Genomic DNA, 16,735 nt, shown 5'->3' with positions numbered 1-16,735 from the left:
GCCTGGGCAGGAGCAGCTCTGAGGCCTCATTCCCGACACTGGGGAGCTGAAGGCACTGTCTCAAAATCACTCGTCTCCAGTGCTCATTCTGGCCCATGTGGCAGACTCGGGCTTCACGCTAGAGCTCCTCAGGAATTTGTTCCGACAAAACTGTGTTGACAAATGTAGGTTTGTTAAAACTGGGAAAGGGTCCATGTTTTGGTTTATTTCCCCTTTTCAAAAAGGGGGTGGAATGGGGCTTGCCTGGGTTTTACTATAAACTTACAGTTCCAACACAAAGTTGGTTTGACCCCAAAATAGAACTCTTGACCAAAAAAGTCAAAACATTCCAAAGGTCAGAATCCAACATTCGGAGGACCTGGCTGAAGTTTTTGGGTTTGTGAAAATCTGAGATTTTGATTTTTTTGGTCCCAGGTCAGGATAGGAAAATTTTGGAAAGCTTGAAAATTCTCGTGGGCCAGGAAATCCATTTCCCACCCCGCTCTTTCTTCAGATCATGATACCAGCCTGCCAGAGCAGCACCTAGCCTCTCACTGCCGCAGTGACTCAGCCCAACTCCAGGCAAAACAGGGCAGAGCCCAGGATTCCAAGCTATAAGGGGCCACATCCTTGCAGCATCTGCTGGCTGCTCCTTGGTTTTTCATTTCCATACACACTTTATAGCAGTGTTTTAAATCAGAAGTTAGTGCTTTGGGCCTGACTGATGGGCTCTACAAAAGGAGACTAGCATGGAAAGAGCAGTGCCGACTTGCCGTATGCTGTCGCATGGCCAAGCTCCATCCTGGGTGTTCCCTGTGCCATTCAGCCCCTGGGCGCCTCTATCTATACAGGTGCCAATGTATCCCAACAGTGATGGTGGTGTTTGCTATAAGGACTCCTGCTTGTTAGACTCGGCTGAGATGGCCAAGTCATCTCTTCTGGGAGTGGCTAGTCGCTAAAGCTCAAGACTGGGACCTCTGAGTTCTAGTCTCAGCTTTGCAATGAAAACTTGGACAAGTCACGGCTGCCTCAGTTTCCCCATCTGTCAACTAGAACTCACATGGGGCTCAAGAGGCTCAGATTAAAGTTCCTAAGGTAGCTGTCTCTTCTATAGCCTCATCTGCTGACCTCAAAGTACATGTTACTTCATGCAGGCCAAATAGCCATTGTAGCAGTGAATTTTAGTCACTCCTGACCCACCCTAGCTTAAGGCATTGTTACCAATCCCCTGAGCTACCCAATATGAATTTCAGCATGTGGCTCTCTCCTCTTCTATCTGCTCTATCTCTGGCAGCAGTTAGCAAAGCAAACCAGGCCCCAGGACATGTTAACAGAGACCAGGACGGGATCGTCAGTGCTGCACAACGGCTGGTGAGACGTCCCAGCTGGAGGACTGGGCAGAGATTTTGATATACTGCGTCACAGGAAGGAGCATCAAAGAACTGGCGGCACAGGTGGACAGGAGGGCAGCTAGGAAGTTGAGGCCATGGGGGTTACCGCTGAGTGCAGCAGGAAGGCTGTTTAAGAGAGAAATCAGAGGCATAAAGTGAAGCTATGGCAGAAGAACCCTGGCTTTGGAGCACATGCCTTTTCCGAAAGGGTGAAGTTGGGAAGAGACTAAGAACGGGGAAGTGGGAAAGATGCGACTCAGTAGCGTTCAGGAGAGAGTTAGACACTTGTGGTCCTATTTTCAAATAACCGTGGTCACAACTGTGCCTCTGGTTTATGTGCGATTACATACCGGAGTGCTCCGATAGCACACAGAGCCCCACTCTGCTAGGTGCTGTACAAACCACATAGTAAGAGCCCCTGCCCCAGAGACCTGCAATTGCATGCCTGGCGAAAAAGCACACAGCCTTCACAGGGAAATGGCAGCATTAATCATAGAATATCAGGGTTGGAAGGGACCTCAGGAGGTCATCTAGTCCAACCCCCTGCTCAAAGCAGAACCAATCCCCAACTAAATCATCCCAGCCAGGGCTTCGTCAAGCCTGACCTTAAAAACTTCTAAGGAAGGAGATTAGAATGGACACAGGTGCCAGGACACCAGTGATGGGGGCACGAGAGAGGGATTAGGCGGGAGGGTGAATAAGCCTCAATGGGCTGCATAGCACTCGGTCGGGGTGGGCAAACTTTTTGCCCTGAGGGCCACATTGTGGTGCAAAACTGTATGGAAGGCTGTGCCTCCCCAAGCAGCCTGGCCCCCACCCCCCCTCTGCCCCCACCCACTTCCCGCCCCCTGTGTCCCCCTCAGAACCCCACCCATCCAACCCCCTCCTGCTCCTTGTCCCCTGACTGCCTCCACCTGGGACCCCCGCCCCGTGGGACCCCACCTCCATCTAACCCCCCCTATTCCCTGTCCCACCCCCAGAATCTCTGCCCTATCCAACCGCCCCCTGCTCCCTGTCTGCCCCCCAGGACTCCCTACCCCATATCCAACCCCTAGCCCCCTTACCATGCTGCTCAAGAGCAGCATGTCTGGCAGCCATGCCACCTGGCTGGAACCAGACACACTGCCATGCTGCCCTGCATGAGCGGGCAGCAGCGTGGCTGCGGGGGAGGGGGAACAATGAGGGAGGGGCCAGGGGCTAGCCTCCCCGGCTAGGAGCTCAGGGGCCGGGCAGGATGATCCTGTGGGCCGGATGTGGCCTGCGGACCATAGTTTGCCCACCTCTGCACTATTGATAGATCTCCCATGGCCAATCTCCATGCAGAATTTTCCTCTGTCCATGGAAGAGAGGGAGTGAGGGAAGAGATCGGAGAGAACAAGGCCCACAAGGCACAACCGAGAAGGACAGGGTGGAGAAGCCAGCACGACTGAGACTGACAGGGCTGGGGACAGCATGACTGCATGCATGCTGGGTAGGAGATAGGGACTAGGCCAAGGACGCAGTGGCAGGTCGTGTGAATGCCTCTTACCAGATTTCACACGTCGGCGCAACCCTGCTGCAGCACCAATTTTCCAGCCAGCAACGCCAGGGCTGATAAGACAGGAAGGGGAGTGCTGGCAACGTTGCTGACCCCACATGCAAGCCCGCCCATGGCTCCCACGTTCCCAATCAGAAGGAGCAACACGTGCTTGTTGGCGGCTCAGGGCTGCTGCTTCCTGCTCCAGACTCACAAGGGTCTGAGTGAGAACACGTGCCTGGAAGAGGGGTAATACACGCAGGAGGCCCAGCTCTAGCCCACTAGCAATGCAGATGCGTTGGGAGAGGGAGCATGCCCAGGTGTGAGGGACGGCGCTCCTTAAGGCCACACAGGGCATGTAGAGAGATGGGACATGCACAGGACGGAGACAGCACAATGCTGCTAGCATCATCCTGGGGCATGGGGAGATGGAGCGTTGGGAGGTGGTAGACATGGGTTCTAGTCCCTGCTCTCCCCCAGCCCATTGCGACACCTCAGACACTTCCCTTCCCACCCTTTGTCACCTCATCCATTTCAATGATAAACTCCCCAGGGCACGACTGGGTGTTCCATGGTTCTGCAGAGCCACTCGATCACCGTTCCCCTAGACCCACCTCACAGACCCACCCACAGTCAGCATTTTGTCCCAACTGCAATATACGGAAGCCATTAGTTTGGTGCATCATTTGCACGCTAAGAAACATGGAGAAGTGGGAGCTGGAAGCAGAGATAGTGCAAAAGCTCCCCAGAGACCTCGGTGCGGTTCGGATACAGGCATTCGTACTCCAGGCGACTACTGCTCAGCTACAGAGCTGCTCTCTCCACACTAGAGTGTGGATCATGGACAGAGCACAAGTGATGGGTGACGGTCACACGGGTGGATGACATTGATGGCTGATGATTATTGCTACCGAAAGTTCACAGGGGGCTTTTATTCCTTCCACTGAAGGCAGCTAGAGGCTGTAGCAGGGGATGGACGTCCCTGCGCAAAATAAATGGGTATCCACAAATCAGCTTGCGATACCTGGCGGTGTCTCAGAGAAGACGTAAAGGGACCTAGAGACTGAGCTGCCCTCTCACACCTGGGCAGAGGAGGGATGGGGCATGCTGGCTGGGAAGCAAGGGATGCAATGGGGTGACAGATGTGCTGCCACTCTCCATGCGGTGCCTGTCCAGCGGAGAGCCAACTCCAGTTTAAGGCAGACGGTAAGAGGAGAGGCTCCAAGGAGACAGGCACACAGCAGGTCATCCCGCCAGTGAGGGAGTCCTGGCTGTTGAGGTTTTGCAGTGGGAGTCTCTGCCCCCATAGACCTGGGCTCCTTCCAGCCGGATCACAGGAGCAGCTGGCAGATAAGGCCAAAGAGGGAAGCCAGCAGAAGTACCAGATGCTGCCTGCACAGATACAGTTCCCCTTGAAGTTTTTATGGAGCATTTGATAAGACTCTGGGAGAGCAGGGAGAACGGGGAGAGATCAGAGCGGAGAGCGAAGGTGTCTGGACAGAACCTGAGGCCCGGCCCTCTGGCTGCTCTGGTAGATAAGCAAGATCTGACTGTCTGACCCTGGGCGATGGGGCCAACCATTCTTTATAGCTCAGATAACGGCACACCTATTCCAGCAGGATCCCATAGCAAGGGCGTGTGGGGGTTAGCCCCAATGCTCAGAGCAAGTGTTTGGTCTCTCCCATCACATCCCTCAGCACCAAAGCAAATGTGGTTGTGAGCACCAAGCCTACATGCCAGCGCGTACCCCAGTCCATCACAGGTTAGTCAGGAGCATAGTTACCCCATGGAGTAATGCTTCTCATGCACATCCTACCAGTTCCATGACAACACCCCCAGAGCCTGTCCTTTCCTCCCTCAGTTTCCTCACACTGGCCATCTCACAGTGTGAGACTGCTTCTCCCCCACCCCCCAGCAGGCTGAGTAAAGAGGATCTCTTTCAAACACCGGGAGCCCAGAGTGATTACTGAACACCTCACCTGCTGAAGATGAGAGTAGGCCTGCAGTATGGCTAGCTGAGGAGGCCAGTTCTTAGGGGCAGGGGCTGTGTTTCTCTCAGAGCTGCGTACAGCACCATGCACATGCTATCAGCGGTCAGTAAATACAACATCTACTGAGCCAGTAAGTACTGTTCACTTTCTCCTCTCCAAATGCTGGTGCCCCACATGCTTCCCAGTGAATAGTGAGGTTCAAAGTCAGAGCCCCCATTCTTCCTGTTGCTCTTCCTATGAATCTTTCCCTCTCCCAGTTCCACTTTCCAGGTGCTCCCATCACTTCTTCTCCTTCACTGGCTATTTTCACTCCAGCAGCAGGAGAAGCAGCTGCCAAGCAGTAGCACTTGACAGGCAAAGGCTGCAGCAAGAAACTGACAAGAATCTTAGTCAATGTCACACAGCTCTGCCTTAAGTAAAGGCCCTTCTGAGCTTAATGCAAAGGCAAACAAGCTTTCCCTGGCCCCTCGGGTGCCACTTTCTTTACCGCTGAGGGGTTTCCAAGTGGAGTTGGCTGCAGAGACATTGTGCATTCCTGGCTCATTTCCTCTTGACTAAAGGCAGGGCTGTTTTAGCTACTGCCTGACACCTGGGGGGCAGCTGCATGGGCACCAAGCAGCCACAGAGTGGCGCCAAGGTGCCCACAATCACCCAGCCACTGCAGACAATGTGGTTGGAGGTTTTTCCGCAAGGCAGTTGGAACCCCAGCCAGCCCTTGCCTGCGCAACAAAACATTAGAAATCAACACTGCCCATTTCCTCCAGAGCCGGCCATTCCCTCCCCATATACCCAGCTCCTCCTGGTCACGCTGAAGGCAAGGCACCTATCTTTACACATAGCGTCCAAGTCTCCACTACTTCGCACCCCGGCCAGCCATTCGCACCTGTGCAAAGCGAGTGTGGAGTAGCACCAGATCCAAACCATCTGACGTTCACTTTGCATGGTTCCAGGTAACTATGCAAGATACAAGAGACTAGGGGTCGTGGACCTGATTCGCCCCAGCTTCTCCCCGCCCAGGAGAACCGAGCTGCAACCCAGCAGCCTCCCATGCCCCAGCCTCCCCAACCCTTAAGGCCCAGTATTCGCAGCGAGTGGAAACGGCCCCAAGACAGAGGAGTTGAAGTCTGTAGTCGGGGGTAGGGGGTGGAGGTGATGGCTTCATTGAACCCCCAGGAGCCCAGGCAGCCAAGCAATTGCAGGCTAATTAAACCCACATTAGGCAGATGAAAGGCTTCCTCTCACTTCCTCAATGAAGCAGAAATGCAAATCCAAGCCAGCAGTAATTGGAGTCAGATGCTGTCATTAGGCAGCACACATTGCTGCTATTGTCTGAGGGCAGGGCGCCGCGGGGGCGCTGCCTGGGCCCTACTGTTTGGGAAATGGGTCAGGCAGCATAGGCTGTGTGGGTGGGGCAAGAAGCCTCCAGAAGGGAAGGTTACAGCACAGACACGGGTCAGCCCAGAGCAGGGCTGCGGTAGGCCCACCAAGCAGTGTGACACACGTGGGCATGAGCCTGCCATGCTTCCAGTCCCATCATATGGCCCAAAGCCCGGGCACATCAGCCCTGCCTGATCCACAGTGGGTCAGGCACACTGGGGTTTGTTCTGGGACCCAGGCTGGTTCCAGTGTAGCTGTCCCCTGGCAGGGTCAGTGTACTTGAACTACATCCCACCGTATACTCCCAGAGATCCCATCCCTCAGCACAGGAGCTGCTGGGCCGGCCACCACGCTAGGCTGCCAGCCATGCCCCAGGAGAGAGCTTCTGGACTCCTTCCAGCTTGCACCATGAGGTCAACCATGGTCCCCACGTCAGCACTGTTCAAGGCCGCTGACTTCCCCATGCGTTGAGCGCTCTGCCTGCTCAGGGCTCAGGCAAGGCCTCCCTTGTGATGCAGGCAGAGCCGTCTCTTGGGTAGGGCGAATCGGGGCGACTGCTCTGGGCCCCGTGCTTTGAGAGGGCCCCACGGGCCAGTGTGATTGGCCAGTGCGGTCAGTCCCAGAAGACCTAGGCACAGGGGGTGCTGCAGCACTACTGGGGTCCCAGCTGCCGGCCCCACGCGCCCAGGGCTCTGCTCCCAGCCTCAGCTCCGGGGGCCAGGAGACTAGCTTTCAGCACCCCTATTAAAAATGTTCCAACACCACGGCTGGAAGATGAATCCATCACTCCCGCAAGGCCCACCATCTTGCTAGCAGTTAGCAGAGACGGCGCCCAGCTTGGCCGCCCATGTTTTGGTGCAGCGAGTCCCCCGCCCCGCCCCGAGCCCTTCGCCACCATGGAGCTATGGCCAACAATAGCCCCGCAGTAGGTGCCAGCAACTGCCAGCAGCAGCAGGTGACCCAGCACCAGGCTGTATGCAGAGCGGGGGCCCCAAGCTGGTGGGGGCTGATTTGTCCCAGGCCCAGGACCCCCTTAAGGACGGCCTGGATGCAGGGACAGGTGCAGCGCATTCCATGGCATTGCTGACATCTGCCAAACCAAATCCAGGATCTCTCCGTTCTGCCCCTGCTAACCCTCTGCCACCGTTTAACCCATTAGGACCAACCATTTGCATTGTGGCAATGCCAAGGACTCCTGACCGGGGCTGAGCCCCATTCTGCCAGGTGCTGTACAAACAAATACAAAGACAACAGTCCCTGCCCAGAAGCACTAACAAGTTAAGGACAAGACACAGGGAAGGGGCCAAGGAGGGAGAGGACTCTGATTATGCAGTAGCTAGGCTTGGTGGCATAATGGGTAAATTTGCTAGCCAGCTTTCTTTAGCCTCCCGTCCCAGGTATGGTGGGGTGAATGCTCGCCTGTCTCAGAACTGCCACACCTCAGTCGGATCATCAGTCTGGCCAAAAGACCCGAGACAGAGAACGGGGGGTGGGGGGGGAGCTGCAGGACAGGAGGGGGTTTGCAGACCAAGGCTGTGTGGGGAGCTGCACCCCTCGATTGGGTTGCATTGTCAGAGATGTGTGGGGCCCTAGCACGGAGGTGGAGGCAGCTGGGGCTCTGGATTGGGTTGCATGGGGCGTACAGAGCATGGGCAGAAGTCCCCCCTCCGCCCTGAGGAGGTAGGAGAGCTGAGCCAGGAAAGCAGGGCTCTGTTCTCTGGGGGAAGAGGAGTCACTCACTCCCGCTGTCCCGGATCGGACAGAGGAATGGGCTGACTCAGGTTGCAGAGGGAACTGGTCCAGTGGGTCTCAACTCCTGCAGGGAGCGGAGGTCTCCACTGACACGGGGCCCCAGGCCTTCCATTAACATTCCTCACCTATCAGCAGAGCCCAAAGTCACAGGTCAGTGATCCGGAGAGAAGAGCTGGCTCCACTCCCCCTGAACTCGCCTGGGACCCATTGGCAGACACGCACCCCGCGGGTCAGCTCTTCCTCGCCTGCATCCACTTTCACCACTCTCCAGGGCTCCCCCAGAGAGGAGATGAAAGGAAGAAGCAGCTGCCAGCAGTGAATTTTCCACTCCACAGGTATCGCTGACCCAGGTCAGGGCTCGGGCATTCCAACCGGCCGCAGTGCTTGGGCGAGACACCAGGCCAGGGGGAACCACATAGGAGAGCGGGGGGCGGGGGGACTTACACTACCACCACCCGCATCTGTCTGGGGATAGCTGGGACCTCAGGCTCCAGGGAGGACAAGGTGAAGGCTGAGCATAAGGGGGTACAATACCCCCCTCCCACTCCCACCTATTAATCTCCAGCTCCTATCCCACTAACCCCAACGCACATCCCGGCTATTCCACAACCACCCTGCTCAGAGAGGGCAGCTCCCCTTTGGGAGGCTCCCCAGTCTTTTCCAGACACCCCTAGGAGCGGGACCCCTCCACCTCGGAGCAGCCAGCGTCCCCCGGACACCTTCCCTGGGAAGCCTGCTTTTCCATGGCGTCCAGGGCCAGCAGCAGTAGTTCACCAAGAGACTGCAGCCAACACAAAGAATCTGCTCAGCATCAAACGTCTGATTTCATCCACCCTGCGTCCTTTGGCTCAGAGCTTCACCGTGAGAGAGCTGGCTGGCTGTTTGACTTGGATTTGGGCCTGGCCAGTGTGACAACCCGACCATCCCCAGCCTTTTTGACGGGGGTGGGGGTGCGGGCCCAGCAAACAGCTGAAAAATAATAAATTTCTGAGGATAAAAGTTTTGGGTGAAAGATTTTTGAGGCTCCTGAAATGGAGTCTCTACTAGCACTAGTCAGAACAGGGCATCGGGTGCTGTGCAGCGTCCCAATGCCCACCGCTCTGCCAAACCAGCTCATTACCTGGTGTGCAGGACCCCCTGCTATCCCAGCTCTGGGCTCCCTGCATAGCTCTGCCAATCCCCCTGAATCCTGACCCGCAGCAGCTGCAAACATGGCCACAGGGTTCTGATGGCCAGTGTGTTACACTGGGCAGAATGCAGGCAGTTGCATGTTAATCAGATGCGCGGTCAGCCTGTCACATTGTGGCAAATTCCAGTTGTGTGGCAAGTGTGCAGTTAGCCTGCAGACAGGGTGATGCTCCAACTTTGTCCATGCAACTGTGAACGGACAGGCATTCAGAGGGTCTCACCCTTGCTCAGACCCAGGCATCTCTAAGTCACTACCCCAGCCACTTATTGCAACCTGCCTTCATGGGTTTGCTCCTCCTACTGTCCTTAAGCCATCTGACCATTCTGCTGCTTGGCATAAGAAACTAGGTCTGGGCAAAATCCACCCAGAATAGTTTCTGGCTGAGATAGGCTTAGCCTGGTTCCTAAGGTTTCCTTTGGCTCCAGAGGGGGGGCAGTTGCCTACAGACTAGGAGGCTGCTGGTTCAGGGCTCTGTCCCTCGCAGTTGCAGGGCAAGTCAAGCCAGCAAGCAGGAAAACTCCATTGCAGCAATGATCCATCCACTAGCTGGCAGGCAGAAGAGCCCGTGCAATTCCAGCTGTGCTCAAGTCTCCTCTCTTCTCAGCAAGCCCCGAGTCCGCTGGGTTTGTATTTTCTTGGTTCCTGCTGATTTCGTTGGGGCGGGGTGCCCAGTTTCAGAGTGTTCAGAAATCTGGTGGTTCAGTGCAATGTCATCACGCGGTGGCCACACCAGACTGTGACAACACAGCATCGGGAGGCTGCCATGCAGCGATGTCACAATGGCTATTTGTGAGGCAACAAGCGTGCTTGTAAGAGCAAGTGTTTCCACCCAGGGCTGCCAGCCAGCCCCGTGCAGCTGTGTAAGCTGACACTGCATTGCACTGTATTTCAGATGTAGGCCGAGTATCTCAGTGAATCTGGATGAAACAGCTTCATCTACTTTTTCCAAGAAAAAGGGCACCTTGGCCAAAATGAAGATTTTTTTGCACTGAAGCAGTTTCAGGGTTTTTTCAATGGAACGGGGAAGATGCAGGGTTTCATGCACCAAGGATTTTGCTCGTGACCTATGGGATGGGAGGAGAAAGGTGGGTAAGGCTATGGAAGTAGGGGGAGAAGATAATAGAGGTCTGTTTGGAAATCAGATACTAAACTGGGAGGAGTGGTAGATACGCTGGAGGGGAGGGATAGGATACAGAAAGACCTAGACAAATTGGAGGATTGGGCCGAAAGAAATCTGATGAGGTTCAATAAGGATAAGTGCAGGGTCCTGCACTTACGACGGAAGAACCCAATGCACAGCTACAGACTAGGGACCAAATGGCTAGGCAGCAGTTCTGCGGAAAAGGACCTAGGGGTGACAGTGGACGAGAAGCTGGATATGAGTCAGCAGTGTGCCCTTGTTGCCAAGAAGGCCAATGGCATTTTGGGATGTATAAGTAGGGGCATAGCGAGCAGATCGAGGGACGTGATCGTTCCCCTCTATTCAACATTGGTGAGGCCTCATCTGGAGTACTGTGTCCAGTTTTGGGCCCCACACTTCAAGAAGGATGTGGATAAATTGGAGAGAGTCCAGCGAAGGGCAACAAAAATGATTAGGGGACTGGAACACATGAGTTATGAGGAAAGGCTGAGGGAGCTGGGATTGTTTAGCCTGCAGAAGAGAAGAATGAGGGGGGATTTGATAGCTGCTTTCAACTACCTGAAAGGGGGTTCCAAAGAGGATGGCTCTAGACTGTTCTCAATGGTAGCAGATGACAGAACGAGGAGTAATGGTCTCAAGTTGCAGTGGGGGAGGTTTAGATTGGATATTAGGAAAAACTTTTTCACTAAGAGGGTGGTGAAACACTGGAATGCGTTACCTAGGGAGGTGGTAGAATCTCCTTCCTTAGAGGTTTTTAAGGTCAGGCTTGACAAAGCCCTGGCTGGGATGATTTAACTGGGAATTGGTCCTGCTTTGAGCAGGGGGTTGGACTAGATGACCTTCTGGGGTCCCTTCCAACCCTGATATTCTATGATTCTATGATTCTATGATCTCAACAGAAGCCACATTCACAGCCGTGAAAAACACGTAGAGACTGAAATCTGGTCTTGTGTACTTTTACCCTGTACTATACAGATTTCATGGGGGAGACCAGAGTTTCTCACGCTGGGGGTCCTGACCCAAAATGGGGTTGCATGGGGGGGGGGCGCTAGAGTATTGTAGGGTGGTTGAGGTATTGCCACCCTTACTTCTGCACTGCCTTCAGAGCTGGGTGGCTGGAGTGCTAGCCGGGCACCCAGCTCCGAAGGCAATGCCCTGCCACCAGCAGCGCAGAAATAAGGTTGGCAATACCATACCTTGCCACCCTTACTTCTGTGCTGCTGTTGGCTGCAGCCGGCGCCCTCCGGCCACCCAGCTCTGAAGGCAGTGCCGCGGTCAGCAGCAGCGCAAAAGTAAGGGTGGCAATGCCATGACCCCCCCCCCCCCGCAAATAAACTTGTGACCCCCCTGCAACCCTCTTTTGGGTCAGGACCCCTACAGTTACAACACCATGAAATTTCAGATTTTAAAATCCTACGACTGTGAAATGGACCAGAGTGGACTGTGATGGCCTTAGCCACCAGTTTAGTAAACTGCTCTGCTTGCTCACTCGCTCTCCTTTGCTCAGCCAGCATTCTTCATTTCCTACTCTGCCAAGATCAGGTCTCCAAGAAATCGGAGCGGGGTGGGGGGGCAGCAGGGAGAGTAGGGCATGCTAATTGCCAGCATCTGCTCAGCAGACCGGTCTCAACTCCAAGGAGATCTAGGGCACTGGCTGGTGCCAGGGGCAATGTGCTAACACTCTGCAGCCTGGAGTGTCCGGCCACCATGGGGCAGGCCCAGAACTTGCAGAGATGTGAGGAAGGCAGCGGGTCTTGTTCTACCACGTGGATGCAGAGTTAAGGATCATCTAGAGCAGGGGTGGCCAACCTGTGGCTCCGGAGCCACATGTGGCTCTTCAGAAGTTATGCGGCTCTTTGAATAGGCACAGACTCCGGGGCTGGAGCTTTAGGCGCCAACTTTCCAATGTGCCAGGGCGTGCTCACTGCTCAACCCCTGGCTCTGCCACAGGCCCTGCCCCCACTCCACCCCTTCCCACCCCCTCCCCTGAGCCTGCCATGCCCTCGCTCCTCCCCCTCCCAGAGCCTCCTGCATGCCACGAAACAGCCGATCAGGAGGTGTGGGGAGGGAGGGGAAGGTGCTGACTGGCAGGGTTACTGGTGGGTGGAAGGTTCTGGGAGCTGGGGGTGGGGGGAGACACTGATTGGGGGCTGCTGATGTATTATGGTGGCTCTTTGGCAGTGTACATTGGTAAATTCTGGCTCCTTCTGAGGCTCAGGCTGGCCACCGCGATCTAGAGCCTGGAATACAACATGCCTGGGAGCCAGGCAAATTTCCTCCACACAGCATAGCCAATGCATTTCAGTCCTCAAGGACAGCATCCCCTGCAAGTCGCCTCCTGGCTTCTGTTCAGCTCTGCCAATGCACCTCCGGCCTGTCTCACAGCCCACCCTGGGATTTCTCTTCAGCATGGATTGCCTGTCCTGTCAGTCTGCACAGTGATTTTTGCTGTGTATAAACAGGGATCACTGAGCCACCCCAGACTCAGTTGCTTGTTACCTACGGTGGGATTTGAACTCAGTTCTCCCATGGTGAAAGGTTTTTCAGCATTTATACCATTTCTCTCCATTTGGTGTCTTTCCTAGTGTTCCCTGGGAATTTTCCCAGCCTTGATCCCCCATCTCACAGCTCTTACCTGCAGTGTTAGTGGTGAACGGACCCAAAACCACCAACTGCCATACAGGATGGTTTTGCTTTGTAGCTTGGTGTTGAACTAACGCCCCTTCCCTTTTTCAATGAGCACATGCTTTTCCTCTCCATGTCCTGGTTCCAGCAAGACCGGATCTACAGTACCAAGACACCGCAAGGAGCTTCCAACCTGGTTCTGCAGACCCAGTGTGGTTTGGATTACTCAGGAAGACAACCCCACATCCAGCTGCTAAGCCCAGCCAACCCACCCAACAGGCTCAGGTTCCAGTCTACCCCAGTGCAGTTCCCTGTCAAAGTGCAACATGAAGCACACCAGAGCGGTCATGCTCTTGGCTAGAGCAGCCTGGACACCAGAAGTCGGGACAGATAACAGGGTGTTTAAATAATGTACTGGGTAAATATTTGACCAGCTGTACTCAACAGCTCGGTGAAGGAGACACTGCTGCCTGCTCCTGTACACCTGCTGGATAGAATGGAGGCTGCATCTAGAGGGGTGGGGTCCATCACCCCACCCCACCGTGCTGCCAGAGACAAGTCTGATGTTGAATAAACTTGTTCTAAGATCTAGCTGATCCCCGTCAGACCAGACACTACTTCATTCACTCATCAGCTAGACGGATCTTCAGTTACAAGCATTACATAACATCACTGAGATCAATTCTCCAGGCCAGGTCACTTAGCAAGTGAGAGCTGATTAATCCATTCCTACAGCACTGTTGAACTCGGTCCTGTTTTCTCCACTGGTCAGTTAGGCCCCTGCCCCTCTTTCAAAAGGCCAGTAGTGCCCCACCTTTGAAAGCAGACCGCGATTGGCTTCGGCTGGAATCCCCCAGAATGGGTGTGATGCTATTAGTTAGGCATGTTGCCATCTCAGCATGGGAAGGTTTGCATTAGTTTTAGCTTGGAGGGCTGTTAACTTTCCAGCTGCTAAACTGTTATTCTTGGTAAGTGTCCTTTGAACCGAAGAACAGTTTTCCTCCGGGCTGCACCCAGCTAATTAGCCCCATCTCTAAGACAGGCGTTTATTTAACTAGTAACTCCAGAAACAGGGACCTGTGGTTTTGGTAACTCATCTGGCAGCCGGCTGGAAACCCTACCCTCTCTCTGCTCCAGTGGATCCTACTCCTTCGCTCGCCTGATCTAGAAAGGCGGCCGTTTCCACGGACCCCTCAGATAATCCGCACGGCACTCGGCTCTGTCTACATCACACAAGTTCACAGGCGTCAATTCAGGGGCCGCTGCCTCTACTCAGCGGCTATACCCAAGTGCCATAGGAACTGGCCATAGAAATAGGAGTCAGAGCTCATGCCAGGCGCTGAAACCTCTATGGGTTCTTCCCCTAGGGAGGAAAGAGTCTCCATTGGAGATGGACAGAGAAGCCAACTTTTCCTCCCACAAAATGGAATTCTGTGCACACCACTCCCCCACAAAGCCCCAACAGAGAGAATTAGGGAGAAAATGGCTGCAGCTCCAGAATCCACCGCAACACGGAGAGCGTACAAGGATGAGAGAGGGGTACAAGAATGTACCATTACAACATGAGAGAGGTTAACCAATAGCAGTTGGTGGACATCCAAGATCAAAGTCAGCAGACGTGATTCAAGAGACCAGCTTGCTGGTTTAGTTGCATCTATATTAGCAGATAGAAGAATTAGAGCAGACAGAAGGAGGACACTTTTGTTTCACCCAAATGTAATTTCTCCTCAAAACTAGAGGGGAGTCCAAGGGGCCAATGGGTGCAGACTTTAGCGTAGTCGTACTCCAGAACTAAAGTCTCCCCACGTTTAGACTTGATATTCTCCCCTCACCCCAATCTCTAATCAGCGTTTTCCTGTCTTCCCTTCCTCAGTGGGACAGACTCTTACCTCTCAGCATCATTGCCTCAGTTTCCCCTTAAGCCAGCTGGTGGCTGGCAGTCTCCTGGGTGGTTTGGTGAGTTGAGGTTCAGCCCTCCAGAATAAACCTCAAACACTTCTTTTCCCTCTCAGGAGTAACAAAAGGTCCAACAAGAAGCAGCCTTCCACCCAGCCTCTTATGGGTCACTCCTTCCCTGGCCTCCTTAGGGCACTCCACCCCAGTGACACTGGAAGCACCCATCTGAGCCTCCTGAATAAGGTGCAGGTGTTATCTGAGGCCTCAGCCACAGCCTGCAGCTTACAGGGCTCTTCCTTTTCACTTCGCCTCTCCTTGCGGGTCTGTCTACACGCTGTCTCAAGCCCCTTTCCATCAGCCCCACCTCACTGTTTTCCAGCCTAGCCACTCTAGAGCCTTTCCCCACATCTTGCCCCCAGTCTGAATGCTCTCCAACTGAGCACAGGGCTTGCCTTTTATACAGCCCCGCACGCACCTGACCTCAGTCACCTAACTCCGGGCTACAATTGCCAGCATCCCTTTGGACTACATTTCCCAGCATTCCATCACCTTAAAGGGCCACACCCCAATACTATTTGGGCTAGCGTGTGTCCACCACCCTTTGCTTTTCAAATGGCTCAGCACACTCTGGTGTGCCTAGCACTGCTGATGGGTCAAGGATTTGTGCACCATCAGCTGCTCTAACTGGCTGGTTCCTCCTGGCCCCAGATTAATGCCACGGTATCACCACCCAAAACTGGTGACATCACTGTCACAGCCCTGGTGAAGTCAACTGGTGGGCTATGACATCCTGGAATGAATGAGGCAGGAAGAGGGGCTCAGCTGATTGACCAGCTCCTGTGCACAAACATCCTCAGGACCAGCTGGCAGGATGCAAGGAACGCCAGGGAGCGGACAGCGCAGCTCGCTGGGGTTTAGCAAACTAGGAAAGCCAGTGAAGTCCCCCCTAGGGCGGCTGCAGTTCTCCAAGTCTGAGGTCACCCACCTCTCAAGACACCCTCACAGGAAGGGGAGGTGGCAAAGCCTGTCCGACCCACTCCACATGGGCTAGAGAGACATCACAGCAGCATCCTCTTCAGGCGACTGACACTCCAGGGCATGCAGCCACTCCACCCTGCCCTGCATAGCAAGAGGGGAGGACAGGACCTTTGGCTGGGGGTTAGCTGGCCTGTCCATCCATCACACTGCTGAGACCCTCTAGGAAGGGTCTGCTAGTGATGGAGGGGGCAAAGACCCCTCCCACTGAAGGCCAATCCTCTTCCCCTTCACTGGGGTCTGAGCATGGGTCTCAGAAACAAAGGGATGGGGGTGGGGGGGAATCTCCCTCTACCTCTTGGTTGCCATCACATGGAGAGGCTGCTGTCCCTGCCCCAGGGAAAGGGGACACCTTCCTCATTCTCCTTACTAATGAGAGGGAGCTGTCATCTCCTGCCAGGACTGACAGGACCCTCCCCAGACCTCCTACATTGGTGTCTTGAGAGTCAGGTGCTCGCACCCCGGTTCCTGCTTTCCCTACCCTGTACTGCCCTGATACCCACTGCCTGCTCCTTCTCCTTCTCCATCTCCCACTACTCCCCTCTCCCATTAGCCTTCCTCGGGGCTCTAACCTCAGCCCCCTTTCTCCCCACCTCAGGTGACTTCATCTGCGCCCACAGCTACTACCTCTATGGTGCTGGCTCCCAGACTGCTCCTCCCCCCTCCCATTGCCGTATCTCCAGCGTCTCCAGCTGGCTGTTCCTCTGCCACCTGAAATGCACAGTAGCAAATCCTGACCTCCCCTTCACTACTCAAGCCCTCTCCACTCAACCCTCATTGGCAGCCTCACTTAGTGATCCAAGATGGCAACCTCTGTGTCTAACCTGACTCCTAACTGACACT

This window comes from Caretta caretta, chromosome 7 (genome assembly GCF_965140235.1).
Source record: "Caretta caretta isolate rCarCar2 chromosome 7, rCarCar1.hap1, whole genome shotgun sequence".
NCBI classification, from domain to species: Eukaryota; Metazoa; Chordata; order Testudines; family Cheloniidae; genus Caretta; species Caretta caretta.
The sequence above is the reverse complement of the archived record's forward strand: the minus strand, read 5'-3'. Positions refer to the sequence as shown.